Source organism: Thermobia domestica, chromosome 15, assembly GCF_964235325.1.
Source record: "Thermobia domestica chromosome 15, izTheDome1.hap1.1, whole genome shotgun sequence".
Lineage (NCBI taxonomy): Eukaryota > Metazoa > Arthropoda > Insecta > Zygentoma > Lepismatidae > Thermobia > Thermobia domestica.
In genome coordinates this window covers 89,165,581-89,183,075 of record NC_137468.1, presented here as the reverse complement: position 1 = coordinate 89,183,075, position 17,495 = coordinate 89,165,581, and the positions used below count along the sequence as shown (strand labels likewise).

The window sequence follows — 17,495 nt, the reverse complement described above, 5'->3', positions numbered from 1 at the left end:
TAGGATAAACAGTATTTGCGTGTGTTTCTTATAAATACAGAAAAGTATTAGACAATTTTGTTCTTAATGTTTTTTTTTTTTTTTTTTTATTTTATTTTGAAGGCAACCTTGCAGGGCGATAGAAACAGATACATCAGAGTGATAGGACAACTTTTAGAGCAGCAACAGGCAGCACTCAGGAAAATTCAAACCTTGGAGAAGGAGAGAAAGTCCCTCGCCAGCTTGCTGGTAAGATAGCTACGTTTCATTTCTAGAAGTAAAAAATAAATATTATTTACTTAAACTTTTTCGATGTAATACTTTACCTTGCTAGTTTACTTTTGACTCACCATATTTTGGAAGATTTATAGATAAAATTCAATACTTATAGTATTTTCCACCGGCCGTGTATTTTTGCACATTGTACAGACGTTGTATTTTATGTTTACAAGTGGAGCGCTACTAGTCTGAAACCATGACAAGTGCTATTGCAACTCGTATTCTTGCCAAAACCCAGTTTTTTTTTCAGTACTGCTGTCGCTGATGCTCCTCCTCCCGCTGATGCACCCAGTTACTACCAGTTTGGCTCTCAGTTTCGCCAGGCCCTGACTCGGTTAGATAGCATTTCTGCGTTTTAATGGCCAGTTATCACAGGTTGGTTTGTGTTTTTTGCACAGAAGTTTTTATGCCACACATCCCGGCGCAGTATACAGGATGACTGATAATTCTACACATTCTTTGCAAGGGGATATTCTACAAGTACTTTGAAACGTTTATAGCTGTATGAACCAGCGGTCGCAAATCAATAGTTTCTGAATAATTTGCATATATAGTTTCTTGGAAATTTTCCTGGTGACAAAAAATTTTACCCTGAGCCGCTTTCACATATCGTAGAACTCTAAAATTTCGCATTTGCAATCCTGTATAACTAGATCATGTGATAATGTACAGCTCGTAACTCAGCATCGTTGCTGTGTTAGCTATGGGTCCGAAATGAAGTAATATGTAGTTGTCCAAAATCCATTACTGCACCTGAGAAAGCAGCATGGCAACATTGCAGATGTACTTACCCCTAGAAAATGACTGTGTGGTTGGGAAGAGGTGGAATGAAGATGGTGTGCGGTCAAGAGAAAACGCGAACTATGACGAATTTCATACACAGGGTTGTACATCTGTCTGGCCAATATTCGAGTAGCGAACGGGTGCATTGTTTTCTACGGGGCGGACACCTTTTGTCAGCATATCACACTCTGGGATTTCACAGAATTCCGGAACGCACGCAGCAGTAAGGCATAGTATATCCTAGTAATTGTGGTATCATTTGCCTTGAAAGCAAGTAGTAATATCCCATGTTGATCCCAAATAAACGTGATCATCACTTTGGTCGCTCAGAGTAGAACACAGTATTCCTTTTTTTTAGTGGTACGTCAGCACAATGTCATTGGTTTGACTAGGATTTCTCTGGTTTTCTTTACTCCTTCCAGACGAAGGCTGGGATGGTTCCTTCTACAAGGCCAGGGTCATTCCTTCCTAAGGCCAAGACCCACCTACAAGACCGATGTGACCCCTGAGTTGGAGGTCCGAACCCTTCCTTGAGTCATTCCCTTGCATAAATAAATAAATAAATAAAGAGCGAGCGAATATGCGGACGGACCACCACCAAAGGAAGACCCGTAGCCATCCCAAAAATTTAGGGGGGGGGCGGTGAAAGTTAGGGGGGCCCGACCCAATCATACTTCATCACCATATTATAGTTCATTTGGAAGCCTACCGTAAAATTTTATGGGGGGAGGCCAAAATTTTATGGGGGCTATCCCCCGTGGATACGGGCCTGCCGTGTTCTACTCTGAGCGACCAAGGTGATGATCACGTTTATTTGGCATCAGCATGCGGTACTACTACTTTGTTTCCACACAAAGGGTACAACAATTACCAGGATATACTATGCCTCAATGCTGCGTGCGTTGCGGGATTTTGTGAAATCCCAGAGTGTGGCATGCTGACAAAAGGTGTCCGCCTCGTAAAAAACAACACACCTGTTCACTGCTCAATGTCGGCCAGACTGATGCACGACCCTAAGTACGAAATTCGTCATAGTTCGCGTTTTCTCTTGACCACACACCATCTTCATTGCACCTCTTCTCAACCATGTAATCATTTCCTAGGGGCAAGTACTTCTGCGAAGTTGCCATGCTGCTTTCTGAGATTCAGTAATGGATTTTGGACATCTACACATTACTTCACGTTCGGATCTATAACACAGCAATGATGCAGAGTTACGAGCTGTACATTACCATATGATCTACATAGATATGTATAATTGCACATGCAAAATTTCAACGCTTTACGAAATGTGAAAGTGGGTCAGTTCAAAATTTTCTCGCGCTCTTCTCGTTAGCCGGCAATTTTGAAAATAATCACACATGTGCAAATTACTCAGAAACTATTGATTTGCGACCCTCAGTTCATATGAGAAAATCAGGGGTGTAGCCAGCAGGTTTGTGTAGGGGGGCCCGTTGTTTTTGAGGGGGGCAGCTACAAAGTACAAAACCAAAAAAAAATGTGTTGCTGCTAGTGTTTTTGAGGCCTGAAAGAAGGGTAAATTTTGGTTCCTTCTGGAAAACTAAAAACACTATTTTAGCTGATTATTATTATTATTATTATTATTATTATTATTATTATTATTATTATTATTATTATTATTATTATTATTATTATTATTATTATTATTATTATTATTATCCATAAATTATATTCAAGATAGTTTTTATTATGCTTAATCAAGAACTACTGCCCGAGACCAAACGCTATACTTTTGTGCATCACTATAAAGGTAACCAGAAAAGTTCTGTTCCTTTTCGTGGACGTCTGTGTTCGATTGGACCTCACACCGTGAGTTGAATGCGAGGGAGATAAGGCGAACGTCAGTTGTTGGTATGGATATATCCAACATACTACCTGGTTGTGGCAATTCAGACACACCGTGAACTTGTGTAAAGACAGAGGGAAAATGGGACATCCACAGAGCGTCATAAAAGCATGTATGCTCAACGAGTTCAAATGGAAGTCAAACGCTGCTCTAGCGGGACAGAAGATATGCCAGGCCTTTGGTGAGGGTGTCGTGACGACGCGGACATTGCAGCGATGGTTTAAGAAGTTTAAGGACGATGACGAAACACCCGAAAACACCACGTGCCAGAATACCAACACATATATAAAGAGGAACTGGGACTACAATTCAATGTGTGGAGAAACTATTCGGCAGCACATCCATCAACTTGTGAAGCACTACAAGTTGGGTCGATGGGTCTCACATATTTTGACTCCGGGCCACACTAGCGGATCCAGAAGGATCGTTTGGGAGGGGCGGTTCGCTTCCTGGAAGATGAACGTAGCCTCAATGTGGCCAGAATTCTAATTTGCAAGAAAGGGACACATATGAATCCAGGGCTGGAGGGGGTGTAAACCCGATTCCCAGATTCCATATTGGGACCCGAACTTGTATTGTTTTTTATATGAAAGTATATGCTTTCTGTAAATTTAAATTAAGTACGCACTTCCGTTTTGGAAGCGAGGTGGTGACATGATTCACTTCACACATCGTCACTGCAATATATCAGATGCACTGTCTTGCACAGCACTTACATAAAAGAAAATACTGTATTGACGATGGCCTTCATTTTAACGAAAGAGTGTATTGCTCTAATAATTTATATTTTGAATAACAATTGCGGGACAACAGTTGGGAAAAAAGACAGGCTCGATCTACGCAAAAGTAGATAACAAAAGTATACATGCATCAATAATGATACAAAATTCATCTATCTCTATATTTGTGGGGTCCACGAAACATAGTATAATTATAGCTATCCCTACAACAACAATAAAATTATATTATACTAGCCTTCGCTCAGGTGGGGCCTTGCCCTGAGACCCCCAATTTGCTCGGCTTACAGCCTCGCACAATATAGCAAATACTCACTGGCGCAAATCTGGAGGGCATGAGGAGGACACCCCTCTAATCTTGGAACTGGGGGAACTGGCCCCGCAATAATCCGATTTGAAATTTGTCTTTTGGGGAGAAATGTGATTATTTGTGTCCGATTGCCACAAAGGAAAGAGAGATGAAATTGATGTCCTCCTAGAATAAGCCTCAAATATGCCTGCCTCCCAATGTTCAAGAAAACTCTGCTCTCCAGAACCCTACACAGCATTGTTTTGCAACTTCACAAATATTTTGAATATAGCTTAAAAAAAAAAAAAAAAAAAAACTATGGGAACGGTCTTACCCATATTGAAGACAGATTTGCGCCGCTGCAAATGCTCCTACGTGATACTGTGGCACAATATTTCGCGTTCTTCCTTCTGTGTTTTCATATACAATTGATTTGAGCTAAAAATCTGTCATGAAATTCAAACACCTCGTAAGGCATTTTAGTGAACCACCTCCACCTCTTTTCCTTCCCTTCTACGTTAAGTGGCAAACAAACCCGCTCAAATACATTTTGAATTATTTTAAATAAAAAATCAAATTACCAACTTTCATATTTCTAACCATAAGGGATCCTGAGATATGGACACCTTATAATAATATTTCCCATCCCTTTTCTTCCCTTTTAGGTAAAATATCAAAAGCGCTGAAATTCGTGTTGAATTATTTTAAGTGGGAAGTCCATATACCAAATTCCATGTTTCTAACTTTCAAAGATTCTTAGATATTGATATCTTACTATAATACTTGCAACCCGCGCCCCTTTATCCTCTCACCTCTTGTTTTCTACATTGTACTATAGTATCAAGAAACGTTGAAACGCTTGTAAAATTATTTTAAATAAGAAATCCAAATACCAAATTTCAAGTCTCTAACATTAAGGGATTTGGAGAGATGGCCATCTTTTTAAAATAATTTCCACACCATCCTCCCTTCCTTTCTTCGAATTTCCAAAAACTCTTTCCTTAATGATGCCCTACGTCACAAATCTTAACAACTGTTGGAATTTCAAGTTCTAGCTTAAGCGGTTTGGCCTGTGCGATGATAAGTTATTCACTTAGGATTTCATCTTTTATATAAGAATTACAATAACAGCTTGTGTCATTTCCCAAGAAAAGATGAAATGCCATTAAAAGTCATAATGAATTCCTGGTTCTTTCCTAATGTTTACGCGTTGAACCCCAAAAATCACGGCTCTCTTTGTTGATCTAGTAGCTAGCGAACGCACCTTTGATCTTTGATATATGAGGTTCTGTGGTCAGTGCCGTGCCGTGGAAAATCAGCGCCTGGAGCGAAAGTATACGACGGCGCCCCCGTACTTATAAGTGAGGTCGAGAGATTAGCCGCGAAGCGCCACCATGTTTGGCGCGAATCGTAAGAAAATTTTCAAAAGTAAACCCTGCTTTTCCTGGTTTTTAAGCACATTTTTGTTACTTCTCTTCCTTCCATTTTATATACGTGCACAAGTATAAATCTGACCTCGGTGAAATTAAATATTAGATTGAAAAATACTGCTGTTGATCTAAAATATTCCAAGTAAGTTTTCCTCTCTTTTTTCCTTCTTTTCTTTTTGCTCCCGAATTTTGCGCCCCCTTACTTCGGCGCCCGGGACCGTCACCCTACTCCTCCCTCAACGGCACGGCACTGTCTGTAGTTTGATTCCGGGTGAGTGAGCATCGAACGTACTACAGTGGTTCAGATCCAACTTTAAACTCTAGTTATCGTTCTGTGAAGCATCGCTTTTGACAAACGACATTAATACATATCAATCAATCAACCAACCGAAAAGTCTCAGATTCGGAGAACTTTCCGTTAGGAGCGCTGAAGATTCTCTGTTTCTGTTTATTCAAGGTGAAGGTACTTGAAGTTTCGGGACCCGAATTCCATTTCCATATCCTTTTTCTAGGACACAATTTTAAAATATACCTTTTTAGTTCAAAGTTTTACCGTCCTTCCTACAACTGTTCGTCCAACGAGTGAATCATATTCTCGCTCCTTTGGGGCTTATGGTGACCGCCTTTAAGGAACTAGGGACAGAAGTAGTCACACTTCAAATATGTCTGTATTAAGTACTAGTAAGTACCACACATTTTGATTTGACTGTTGTAGGCTTGTCCCATAGTTTGGATAGGTCGGGAAAGACCTTCCCAATGGTGAATGCCGGAAGTAAATTTTTAAAAACCTTTGGAGGGGGCCGTCGCACCCTCCGCTCTCCCCGTGGATCCGCCAGTGCCGGGCCAGAAGGCCGGGCAGTCGCCTGTGTTTATTTACTGTTTCCGAGCCATTTCTGGACAGGGCGTTGACATATAATAAAAAGTGTGTCCTATACGAAGCTCCACGGCGCCGTCATCATTGGTTAGCATCCAATGAACCGATTTCAAAAAAGAAGAAACCAGCACTGTACTAGGAGAAGGTCCTTCTGTGTGTTTGGTGCATCGTGCATCGGGAACTGCTACCAGCTGGTCAGAGTATCAATGCAAGTGTGTAGTGTCAGCAGTTGAGCTGTGCTCAACAAAAACTCAAACCTCTGGAGCCATCACTTCTGAATTGCAAATGGGTCCTCGTTTACGGGACAACGCTAAGTCCCACGCGGCTAGGATGACTCAGGACACCATTTTCTGCCTTGGATGGGAAACAATATTGCAACCACTATATTCCCCGGGTATTGCACCGTCCGATTATCACCTTTTCCATTCTTTGGACAATCACCTTAGAGGACGCCAGTTCAAATCCCTAGTAAATGTCCAAAATGCACCTGATACTTTCTTCGTTTCACGGCCCACGATGGATTCCATGGCCTTCCAGAACGTTTTCAGAAGGTCGTCGATGCTGATGGGGACTATTTTTGATCTTCCAGGTTAGGTGACATATCGATGTTCGAAGATGGTGGGTGAAAAAGCAACAAAACTTTTCTTGGTTACCTTTATATTTAAATTTAAGACCTTGTATAGGCTACAGAACCTATCTACACAAGATTTATTTTCTTTGAAATTTCACTTAATTTCTTTACGGATTTCTGACATTGTTTCTTACCAAATTTTCCATCCTCTATGTCTTTAAAAACACTTGCTAAAGCATATAAAAATATACTGTATTTACAAATCAGTTTAGTATCTTTGTTTTATGGCTGTATTTGTAGTACCTTGTTAAAACGTTTGTCTTCAAACTGTCAAATATAAAGCGCAGTAAATTGTGTAATCTGCTGTCACAAAAAAGTATCCTATTTTTCGATCGGTATAACGAAGAGATACTATACTATTTTTCTATCGGTATGGAAAAACAATATTTCTCCATACTATTTTACCATAAATTATTAATTGTCAATAAACATTGTTACTTTTAAATGAATGAAGCGAGATAATTTTTCTATGATGTTATAAAAGCTGGTCATTTGTGGGGGAGGGCAGGAAACCATTTAGGGGGCTGGCCCCAATGGGCCCCGCCTTGGCTACACCCCTGGAGAAAATGTTCCAAAGTATTTGTAGAATATCCCCTTGCAAGGAATACATCGAATCACCAGTCATCCTGTATATATCAAATCGTAAAATAATTTTAATTTGTCGACATTTCTTATGGACCCCTTGAATTTTATCTATACCAAGTGAAATATTTTCATGTCGCCCAGCGCAAATCATTTTGGACACAATAAGAAGGAAATTAGGAAAGAATAATAATTTTTCAACAATTATTTGGAATAATGCGCGTATTCTACGTACTAGAATTTGTTACGGTTCAAACTTTCTGGGCATAACATACGGTATATATTTACATGTATATTTTTAAATTTCATTTGTTTTACTTAGATTTATTTGTTGCACACAATTGGAAAAGTTATGTTGATGCTTGTTACATTTCGAGACCATGAACACAAATTGGTGGATTAACTCAACAAACCACCATTTTTCCGTTTTCTTTAAAATGTATATGCGTGTGTAATTACCTTCTCTTTTTCTAATAAATTATGTGGTAATGTTTACAAAGATATCTCTTTCTTCTCTTTTAATTTCAAGAAGTACAGAGTTATTTCCTGTGAATTAGGTTATTAAGTTATTGATTAAAATAATTTCAACCAAAGAACATAATAATTCCAGAGAATGTCACAGACTTGTGCTGTTCACTAAACGGTTTATTTCAAATTTCTGAGTCTGGTGTAATGTATCAAGGATTGTGCAAGCCATTGTAGTCAATTGATAGTATGGTCATTTAAGAATTTGTGTCTTCCTATGCTGGGTTTATACTATAAACATCGATTAACCTAAAAATGTCTGAATCATCTCTAAAGTAGCAGTCAATGACAGTGTGTTTGTCTAAATGTGTTTTACTCATCAATGATTCTTATATCGCATTGGGGCCTTGTCTTCGCAAAGTCTCATTAGTACTGAATTCCATATCCGTTCATCATCAGTCTTCCTGTGAAAATCAACAAGTAGGCTTTCTGTAACAAGGTAAAATGGCTTTCTGTAACAAGTTTTGTTGTAAATTATCTCAATTAATGATTATCATCAGTAAATAAGTATACACCTGTTCACAAAAAGCTGGCAACTCGTTTAGAAACTAAGTCCGAAAAAGTGAGCCTAGATCTGTCACAATTCCCGCAGATCTATACACAGGGAATCACATTTTCCCTCCGTTCTTTATATAGATACTAGCTGCAAACCGTACTGTCATCTAAGCGATGTTAAAAAAAAAAAAAAAAAAATCAAACTACTTATTTCTGAGATTAATATTGATGCACACTTCATGCACAGCTCCAATATGCAAAAACAATCACTATCTTAAGTAGAAATTACTGAAAAGGACCGAAAATGACTATTTAAAACTATTTAAAAGTGTCACCTGCGCTTGGAGCGATACAATTATCAATACTATTACGCATTTCCTTCTAAGGGCTTCCGTAGCCAAGCGGGTTTAGTAATGCTGATTGAAATTTCTGAAGCGAAGGCCGACAGTTCGAGCCTCGGTGCGAAACTTCGTTTTTATTTCTTTCTTTTTATTTAAAATATATGGGAACATTGTTATAAATATACATTTCTACTTTGAAGTGCTTGGAAAAACAATCAGACGAACTGTCACTTTTCAAATCTCTGTTAGAGTTACTACTTACTAGCCCGCCATTTCCATAATTTACACCGTATGTATGAAAACGTTAACACAGACGTGAACAATGTAAATTATTCATGTTGCTGATATATATATATATATATATATATATATATATATATATATATATATATATATATATATATATATATATATATATATATATATATATATATATATAAATGTGTGTGTGTTGTGTGTCACACAACTCTGTAAAACTTCGTGAAAAATGCTGAACTATGAAAACATGACGTATGCCTTGTCACAGCAGACGAGTTTCTCCACTTAAGCCTACGAGTAACGAAATCACCTACAGCCAAACAGCTGCAATTGATTCATTAGTCATGGCTCATCGTGGTCAGAATGTTCGCGAGGAGCTTACTGCTCTTGTTGAATACGGTGGTATGAGTGTGAGACAAGCTAGTGAACGTCTTGGTTTTCCCTGTCCTGCTTGGTGGAAGAAATACTCAGAAACAGGTAACGTGTCTAGAAAACATGGCACTGGCCTTCAAAGGGTTTCAACCCTACAACAAGATCGTGCCCTAGTTGATGTAAGCCGTCGCAATCCTTTCATATCCCGGCAGTTAGTGATAGCGTCTCGTTTTCCTCGCTCCTTCCTCACCGCTCGGCGACGCCTTAAAGATGCAGGAATTCACGCATATCGAGCCGCGTGTAAGGAGCAATTGACGGATAGTCATAAAGTTGATCGACTAGCATTTGCTGAGGCAAATATTGGTCGTAACTGGGATCATGTAATCTTCACAGACGAAAAGATATTCTCTTCAGCAAATGATGGTCCTGGACTTGTGTATAGATAGACCCACAGGAAAACGTTGCGATCCACAGCCCATGCACAGAACGCATCGAATGGGGCATGTTACTATTCACTGCTGGGGATGGCTGTGTAAGGATACAGTTGGTGAATTACACCGTATAGAAGGCCGGTTGAACAACCAGAAGTATCTGGATATTGTGCAGTATGGCTTGCTCCCCGCTGCGAGAAATTTATTTGAAGAAGTTCAACAAGATCATAGCTCAATACATGATTCCCATCTAGTTCAAGCCTGGTTTCAAGAGTAACCCAATGTTGAGCTAGTCGACTGGGTTACAAGAGGATCTGACTGGAACCCAATGGAAAAACTATGGGCGAAAGTTACAGGACCTCTTACACGAAAATTGGCCTTTTCCCCCACCAATAACAGCTGACGCACTTTGGGAGCTAGTTTCTGACGCGCGTGGGAAGAAATAGCACAGGGACATCAATATGTCGCTAGCTTGGTTAACTCATTACCAAGAAGATTAAGATGCGTCATCGAAGCTAACGGCAATTATACGAGATATTAATACCTGAATAAAGATTTGTCTTCATACCCAGGTGACCTTCGAGCTCTTTCAAGACCTCACTAAGTTTTTCCATTTTTCCTTTAATATTGCTTTAATATTCATTGGGACGTTTGCGTTTCGTCGGAATGTGCAATATATATTTTTTCTGCTCCTTTGTTTACCCTACACAGATAGTCCAGTGGTAAGCACGTGTGCCTTTGGTGTACGGGGTACCGGATTCTATTCCCGCTGAGAGAGGCTTGTGTTTTTACCTATCTCTGATAATTCTGTATCATCAGTATACACCTGTTCTGATATACACCTGTATACTGGTATACACCTGATGATAATTCTGTGTTCGTGCCCCTGTTGTTAAAGAGGTACTGCTAAAACTATAAAACCGAGTAAAACAATTAAAAATTTAAAAAATCAGTTACTGAGGAACGTTCGGTGAGTCAGCTTTGTTTTAATATCTAATGCCTAGCGCGTTCGTTGTTGGGTCTTGTAGTCGCGGGTTCAGTTCCCGTTAAGATCCATTAAAAGTTTACTTGAACTAGAATTTATTTGCATGAATCACCCGTCTTCTTTAGCCTAAAGGACTTAAGCGTTGAGAAAAGTATATGGTAAAAGTGAAATAAATAATAAGACAGTAATAATGCTATTAATCTGTATCTATCTACATAGGATATAAATGAAAAAGACGTCGTCTATCAGAACAAAAAATGGCTTAACCGTTTGAAATAATTTTTATTAGTTAACACTTTCACCTACCTCTGACTCATGGGCACCCGAAGGGGGCAGGGTGGGCCGCCCTCTGACTTACGAAATGTACACAAACAGAAATACCAACTTAAAATCATACAAACATACTTAAAATCAATTTAACACTTACATTTTCTCAAAGTATTCACCATTACACTGTACACGCTTTTGCATCCTCGAAAACCACTTTTGGAAGCAGTGTTGCCAGTTCTTTTTCTTCAAGTGTTGAAAGTTCATTCTCGTAAGCCACTACAGCTTCTTCAGGGCTGCAAACTCTCTTCCCACGCATGCGATCTTTGATCCTGGGGAACAGAAAAAAAATCACACGGGGCTAGGTCAGGGCTATACGGCGGATGAATCGTAAGTTTGACCTCCGTAGATTCTAAAAACTTAATTGTAATGTTGGCCGTATGTGCGGATGCGTTGTCATGATGAAGCAGGATCCCACGCAATCCAGTTCTTGGACGCCGTTCCCGAAGCTTCTGGAACACTTTTGTTAGGCAAACAGTGGTGTACCACTGAGCAGTAACAGTACTTTGTTCTTCAAGTAGAACAGTTGCAACATGGCCAGATTTGGAGAAGAAAGTTGCCACCATCTTCTTACCCACACTTCGCGGTCGTTTCACTTTCGTGGGTGTATTTTCGTCTGGAAAGATTCAAACTGTAGACTGGCGTTTATTTTCAGGGTCAAATTGATAGATCCATGTCCTATCACCAGTAACAATGTCAGAGATGCGTCGAGAATTGCCTCCATCAAATCTTGCAAGCATTTCTTCACACCATTCCACACGCATGCACTTCTGCTGTTCAGTCAAAGTGTGAGGCACCCAACGAGACGAAACCCTCCTGAGCCGAAGATGATCATGAAGAATTTTTGTTACTGCTGGCGATCCAATATTAACTGTAGATTCAATGTACTTGAAAGTTGTTCGAGAATTTTCTCGAATCATTTGTTTCACAGCGGCAATGTTTTCATTTGACACAGCTGTTGCCGGACGTCCAGCTCTCTCTTCATCTTTAAGCGATGTCCGGCCTCTTCTGAATTCACCAAACCACCGAAAAATTGTAGCACGGGAAGGAGCAAGGTCCCCAAATGCCCCCTGCAAACGGTCAAGGCTTTGTGTCTCGTTCAAACCACTTTTGAAATCGTAAAGGATCATTACCCGAAAATGTTCCCTTTCGAGCTCCATTCTATACAGTCGAATACTGCTCACATCAACAAACAAGTGAAGGCGATACGGCTACGCCGATAAGCGAGGCGAGTTGAAATTTGCTTCGCTTCTTCGCTCTGGATACCACTACCGAACGCAATTGTTGAAATTCAAATACTGTGCCACAACAATGCGTATCTCAAAACTTCCGTAGTGACCCTCGTATCACATGTATGCGGACGATGTTCAATTGTATCTATCTTCTTCACCAAGGCAAATAGATACATGTATAACAAAGATGAACGAAGACTTGAGTAATTTGGCTAAATGGTCAGCAGATAATTGTTTGATTATAAATCCAGTCAAATCAAAGTCAATTTTAATTACTTCCAAACGTGCAACAACGTTAATAGATGCTTCACTTGTTCCCAATATAACTTTAAAAGACGTAAATATTCCATTCTCTTCCTCTGTGAAAAATCTTGGCGTCATACTTAAACATTTAACTTGGTCCGATCGAATTAACGCATCATGCAAGAAGGCTTTTGAAATTCTTCATTCTCTCAGCAAATTAAAAAAAAAAAAAAAACTTTTTACCAACACAGTTGTAAAAACTCTTGTTCAAACCCTAGTGGTACCACATTTGGAGTGCGGTGACACCGCCTTAACTGACGCTGATATACATTTACAAAAGCGTTTGCAGCGAGTACAAAATGCTTGTGTACGTTTTTTTTTTAAACTTAAAATTCTCCGATCATGTAACGCCATTCTTTGAAAAGCTACAATGGCTGAAGATGCAGCAACGGCGAAAATTGCACTCGTTGATACTGTTGTATAAAACACTTACTTTTACAGAACCTTCTTACCTTCTAATACACCTTAAATTTTTAAGCGATTTCCATGAGAGGGTCAGAGACCAACTTATTTCTCTAAGTCATAGATAATTTCAACGTGTCGTGATTGGAATACTTTGCCAACCTCGGTACGTGAGTCAAACTCTCTAGCATCTTTCAAAAAAGCAGTTTACAAGTTATTGTTATCGAAGCATGGTTGAATGGACACGAGACAGAAGAGCCAATAGAGAAGCTTGTCATAAAGATATAAAACTCAACATTTATTACATGTATGTACTTTAGTGTAAAACTATATTATATTTGTGTGTGTTATGTGTGAGTGCGTGTGTGTGTGTGTGTTCAAGTTCCTTGTTTTTTTTCTTACTTTCTAACTTTTTCTTTTGCTGTTGTTAACTATATTCTTTGCTTTTTCAATTTTGTATCATATTTAGGTGGTAGATAGGGTTTTATATAGCCTTAACCTCGACATATAAAATAAGTCGAAATAAATAAATAAATATTCTGGAATTCAATGTACATAACATGCCAGAAGACCAATAGCATGGTACGTACATTCACAACAACCCACTGCTGCCTAGCGTTTAAATTAAGAACCTCTGTATACCCGAATGGCTAAAGCTACAGAGAAAAGCAACAATACAGGGGAAGTATAATAGTTGCACAAACCGTCACACTAATACTAAACAAACTTCACACAACAAAGAATATTAATTTTTTATTATAAAATATAATTTCTATATTATTCTCAGGGTTCCCACTCTTCCTGGAAACCCTGGAAAACCTGGAAATGTCCTTGAATTGATTTTGTCCTGGAAACATCCTGGAAATGTTCTTGAAAATGCATTTCTCTCTTTGAAATTTACAGAAACACTGAATGTCAGATTTTTCATAATTATAATGAAGATTTTAATTAATTGCTATTTTTGTTTGTTATTCCTGTTTCTGTTCTGTATAATAATTTGTCATGATCCTGCATGTGTGGGTGATTGGCTGGGAGAACTCTCTTCTTTCTTCCACTAGTCTGTCAACCCATTCTTGGATGCTGTCTTCACTAGCAATATCCTCCAGAAACTGTGCTTTGTACTAGTATCAGTCCTCCATAGATTGTGTATAATACCATTTCCCATAAAGACCTTAGTTCAATCAACATCACGAAAAAATGCTACATCATGTCTTCCATGCAATTCAGCGCTATATGCCAGAACTGGAGAAAATAAGGACTGTTGAAAGAGAAAGTCAAGTGCAGAGCATGAGGAAAGAGATAAGTGAAAATGTAGAGCAACTGCAGAGAAATAAAAGGAAATTGATAGGAAACAAGTGACGCTTTGGAGACTGAAGCAAACCAGGTTGCACATGAAGCAGAGCAGAAGTAGTGCTTTATTGACAAAGTCAAATGCTATCCGTAGAGCAGCTTCGCTAAAGAAGAAAGATATTCCGCCTCATGCAGAGTCGTTTTGACGTATAATTAACGTCATACTAAAAGCCTGACTACTACGGGAACCTTATGTCAGTCGAACTCTTTAGTATGGCACTAATCACACGTCAAAATGACTCTGCATACGGCCCATTATGTCTATAGATGATAAAATTACATACTCAGTTGAAAAAACTTGTAATATAATTCGTGTTTTCTTCCTAGTTATATCTTCTCACTCTGTCACGCAATGAAGATGCCATGTACGAAAAATAGATTTTTATTGTTTGTAAATTTGTTAGTTGCACAATTAAAATGTCATGTACAAAGAATGAAAATACATGTGCTAAATGTGAGTGGATAAGATGGCTATAAGGGGAGTTGGTACGCAACCAAAAAGAAGGAAAGCAGCACATTGCGCTCCGCTTTGTCTATGAATGCTGTACTTGCATTAATGTTCACTGCATAAGCTACTGTACTTTTCATTTCACTGTTGTGAGCTTTCAACCTACAGTTGAATTCCGTTATACCTTCCTGTATCGAAGTCCTGGAAAATTGGTGATTTATCCTGGAAATGCCCTGGATTATTTTTGAAAAGAGAGTGGTAACCCTTTATTTTATTTTTTATGTACCATATGATGAGATACACAGGATGTTTCAGACTATATTGTCAAGTATTAAGATATATATTCATTTATATATAAATACTTTAACTACCATTGATTTTCTTTAAGCGTTATTTTCGATTCACATTTATATGCATTCCTAAGGCATTCCTGATTTGAAATGAATGTTAGAACATAGCATTAGGAAGGATCCGAACATTCGAAATAAGTAGTCAGTCATGCTCTGGCCAACAAGATCTTGTGTTCGCGTGATCTAGGAAAATGCGCGAAGACAAACATACCAAAATAATTTCACAGGATATAGAAAAAGTTTTTATAGAGAAGGTAAAAAGGACTCGGGCCTGTTTGTTTTAACTTGATAATTGTTTGATTGTTTGGTGGATGAGGAAAATAATTAATCAGAGAAGTCAGTGAAAGGACCTACGCGATAAACGCGATCTCGGATTGCACCTATGGTTGATTACAGGCCATTTTCAACCACAAATATGCTCTTAAAGATTTACCAGAAGCAGGATGCTAGATAGAGCTAATTGTCAAATCACTTCTGGGAGCTCTTCATTAAATTGACAAACTCAAACCATTATTTAGATAAAAAAAAATATTCTAATTGTTTTTTAATTGAAAATAATGACTTTTTTTATTTCGTGTGTTATTAATTGCCTGCCATTAGAGGAAACATGTGAAATTATTTAAGTACTAAATTTGGATCTTGCGTCCATCTAATATGGTATTTAAGTGTTTTCCTGTATAACAGAATGTACCACATTACAATATACTTGTAATAATGATGATGATGTTGGTAGTGTGAAATCATTTAAACAAAATAATAAAATTGTCTTACAGGAGGAGGAAGAGGAAGATGACGAAGAACAAGAACAACTAGTTCGTGAGTCGGAGGAGATTGACCCTTCGGTACCCAGTACCAGTGCTGGGTACCGGAGAAGAACAAGGGCAGCTAATGAGCCAATAGACCTGGCCCCTCCGTACTCTCCTTCCCAAGGTACAAGTGACAGGGACGGAGAAGATCTAGGGAAGAAAGGTCTGTATTATTATTATTATTATTATTATTATTATTATTATTATTATTATTATTATTATTATTATTATTATTATTATTATTATTATTATTATTATTATTTTAAGTTGAGAAGTGAAAATGAAGATATTAATTTGAATAGTAAAAGTTTTTGAAACGACTAAAGATTATAGTTTAGCACATTAAATTGTTCTCAAAATTCAGTCAGTGTCACACTAGCTTTGAAATACACGTTTTTTTTAACTTAACGCCTTCTGATGTTAGAAAACATTCAACTATGTCAGGAATAGTCTTTCCTCTGTCTGTATTATGTTAACATTCACAGTGCTCATTTTCTGTAAGCGAAACAGTTCACTGTACCCGTATCTGGTAGAAAGTGTATTCTCAATTTATTAGGGCTACTAAGTATTACTTTTATCATAAATGATTGGAGCGATTTCACAGCTGTATAATAACTGTAAGACTGTATGTGTTGCGATAATTTTTTTCACACACATAGAAAAACTTAAAAAAGTTTTTGTTAACAATTACAAATCTTTGATATGTTCCCCCTTAGTGAATCGACAGACATCAAGCCGAAAATCAAGTACTTCCCACACTCGGCGCAGCACGCCCCTATCAATAAGTTCAAAATCATTGCGGATGCTGGCTCGCAGTTCTGGCAGGTTTGCTGGTAGAGGAGGTGTGAACACTGAATCTTTCACGTAACCCCACGCAAAAATTCGCATGGGTTTATGGTCAGCAGAGCGTGGAGGATATAACATGAAATGCATTCTCGGCGCCAGTCGCCATCTTGCCTCACTACTCACTGTTGCGCTCTCGTAGGAGAAAACAGAAGTACACCTACAACAAACAAAACTTTTTGAGTTTTTCTACGTTACTGTTGAGTTTCGTTATAATATCTAAATTACTAGTATAGTGAATTTAGAATTAGCTTCCATCATTTATAATAACCCTGTATTACCAACGGGAACAATCTTTTCCTGTACAATTGTCTATACTCTCTTTCACTGTTTTCTACGTGTTAAAGACTTAATTGTCTACGTTTTCAGGGCTTCCGTAATTTTCTATTTGAATGAATATCTGCTTTAATGACAGTAGGTGTTGCAGAGAATGTTTCTTATAACGAATTTTGTTCTCTGAACGTATTTATCCTTTCTCGAATGCGGTTACTTTGTCAGAGAAAGAAAAATCTGTGTTAATATTGTTGTAGTGGAATATAAAAGGTAAGGGACAAAGAGAACCTGATGAACAATATT

The 17,495-nt window shown here is 38.3% G+C and overlaps 1 long non-coding RNA gene across 1 annotated transcript in view; it reads left to right on the top strand.

Annotated features, from left to right (window-relative positions):
• LOC145671876 (uncharacterized) overlaps window positions 1–16,361 on the top strand; it is a 28,381-nt gene extending 12,020 nt beyond the window's left edge. The window contains exons 2-3 of the long non-coding RNA XR_014128546.1: window positions 103–228; window positions 16,044–16,361. This is a non-coding gene — a long non-coding RNA (uncharacterized LOC145671876). The remainder of the gene's footprint in view (window positions 1–102; window positions 229–16,043) is intronic.
• The last annotated feature ends 1,134 nt before the right edge of the window (window positions 16,362–17,495 follow it).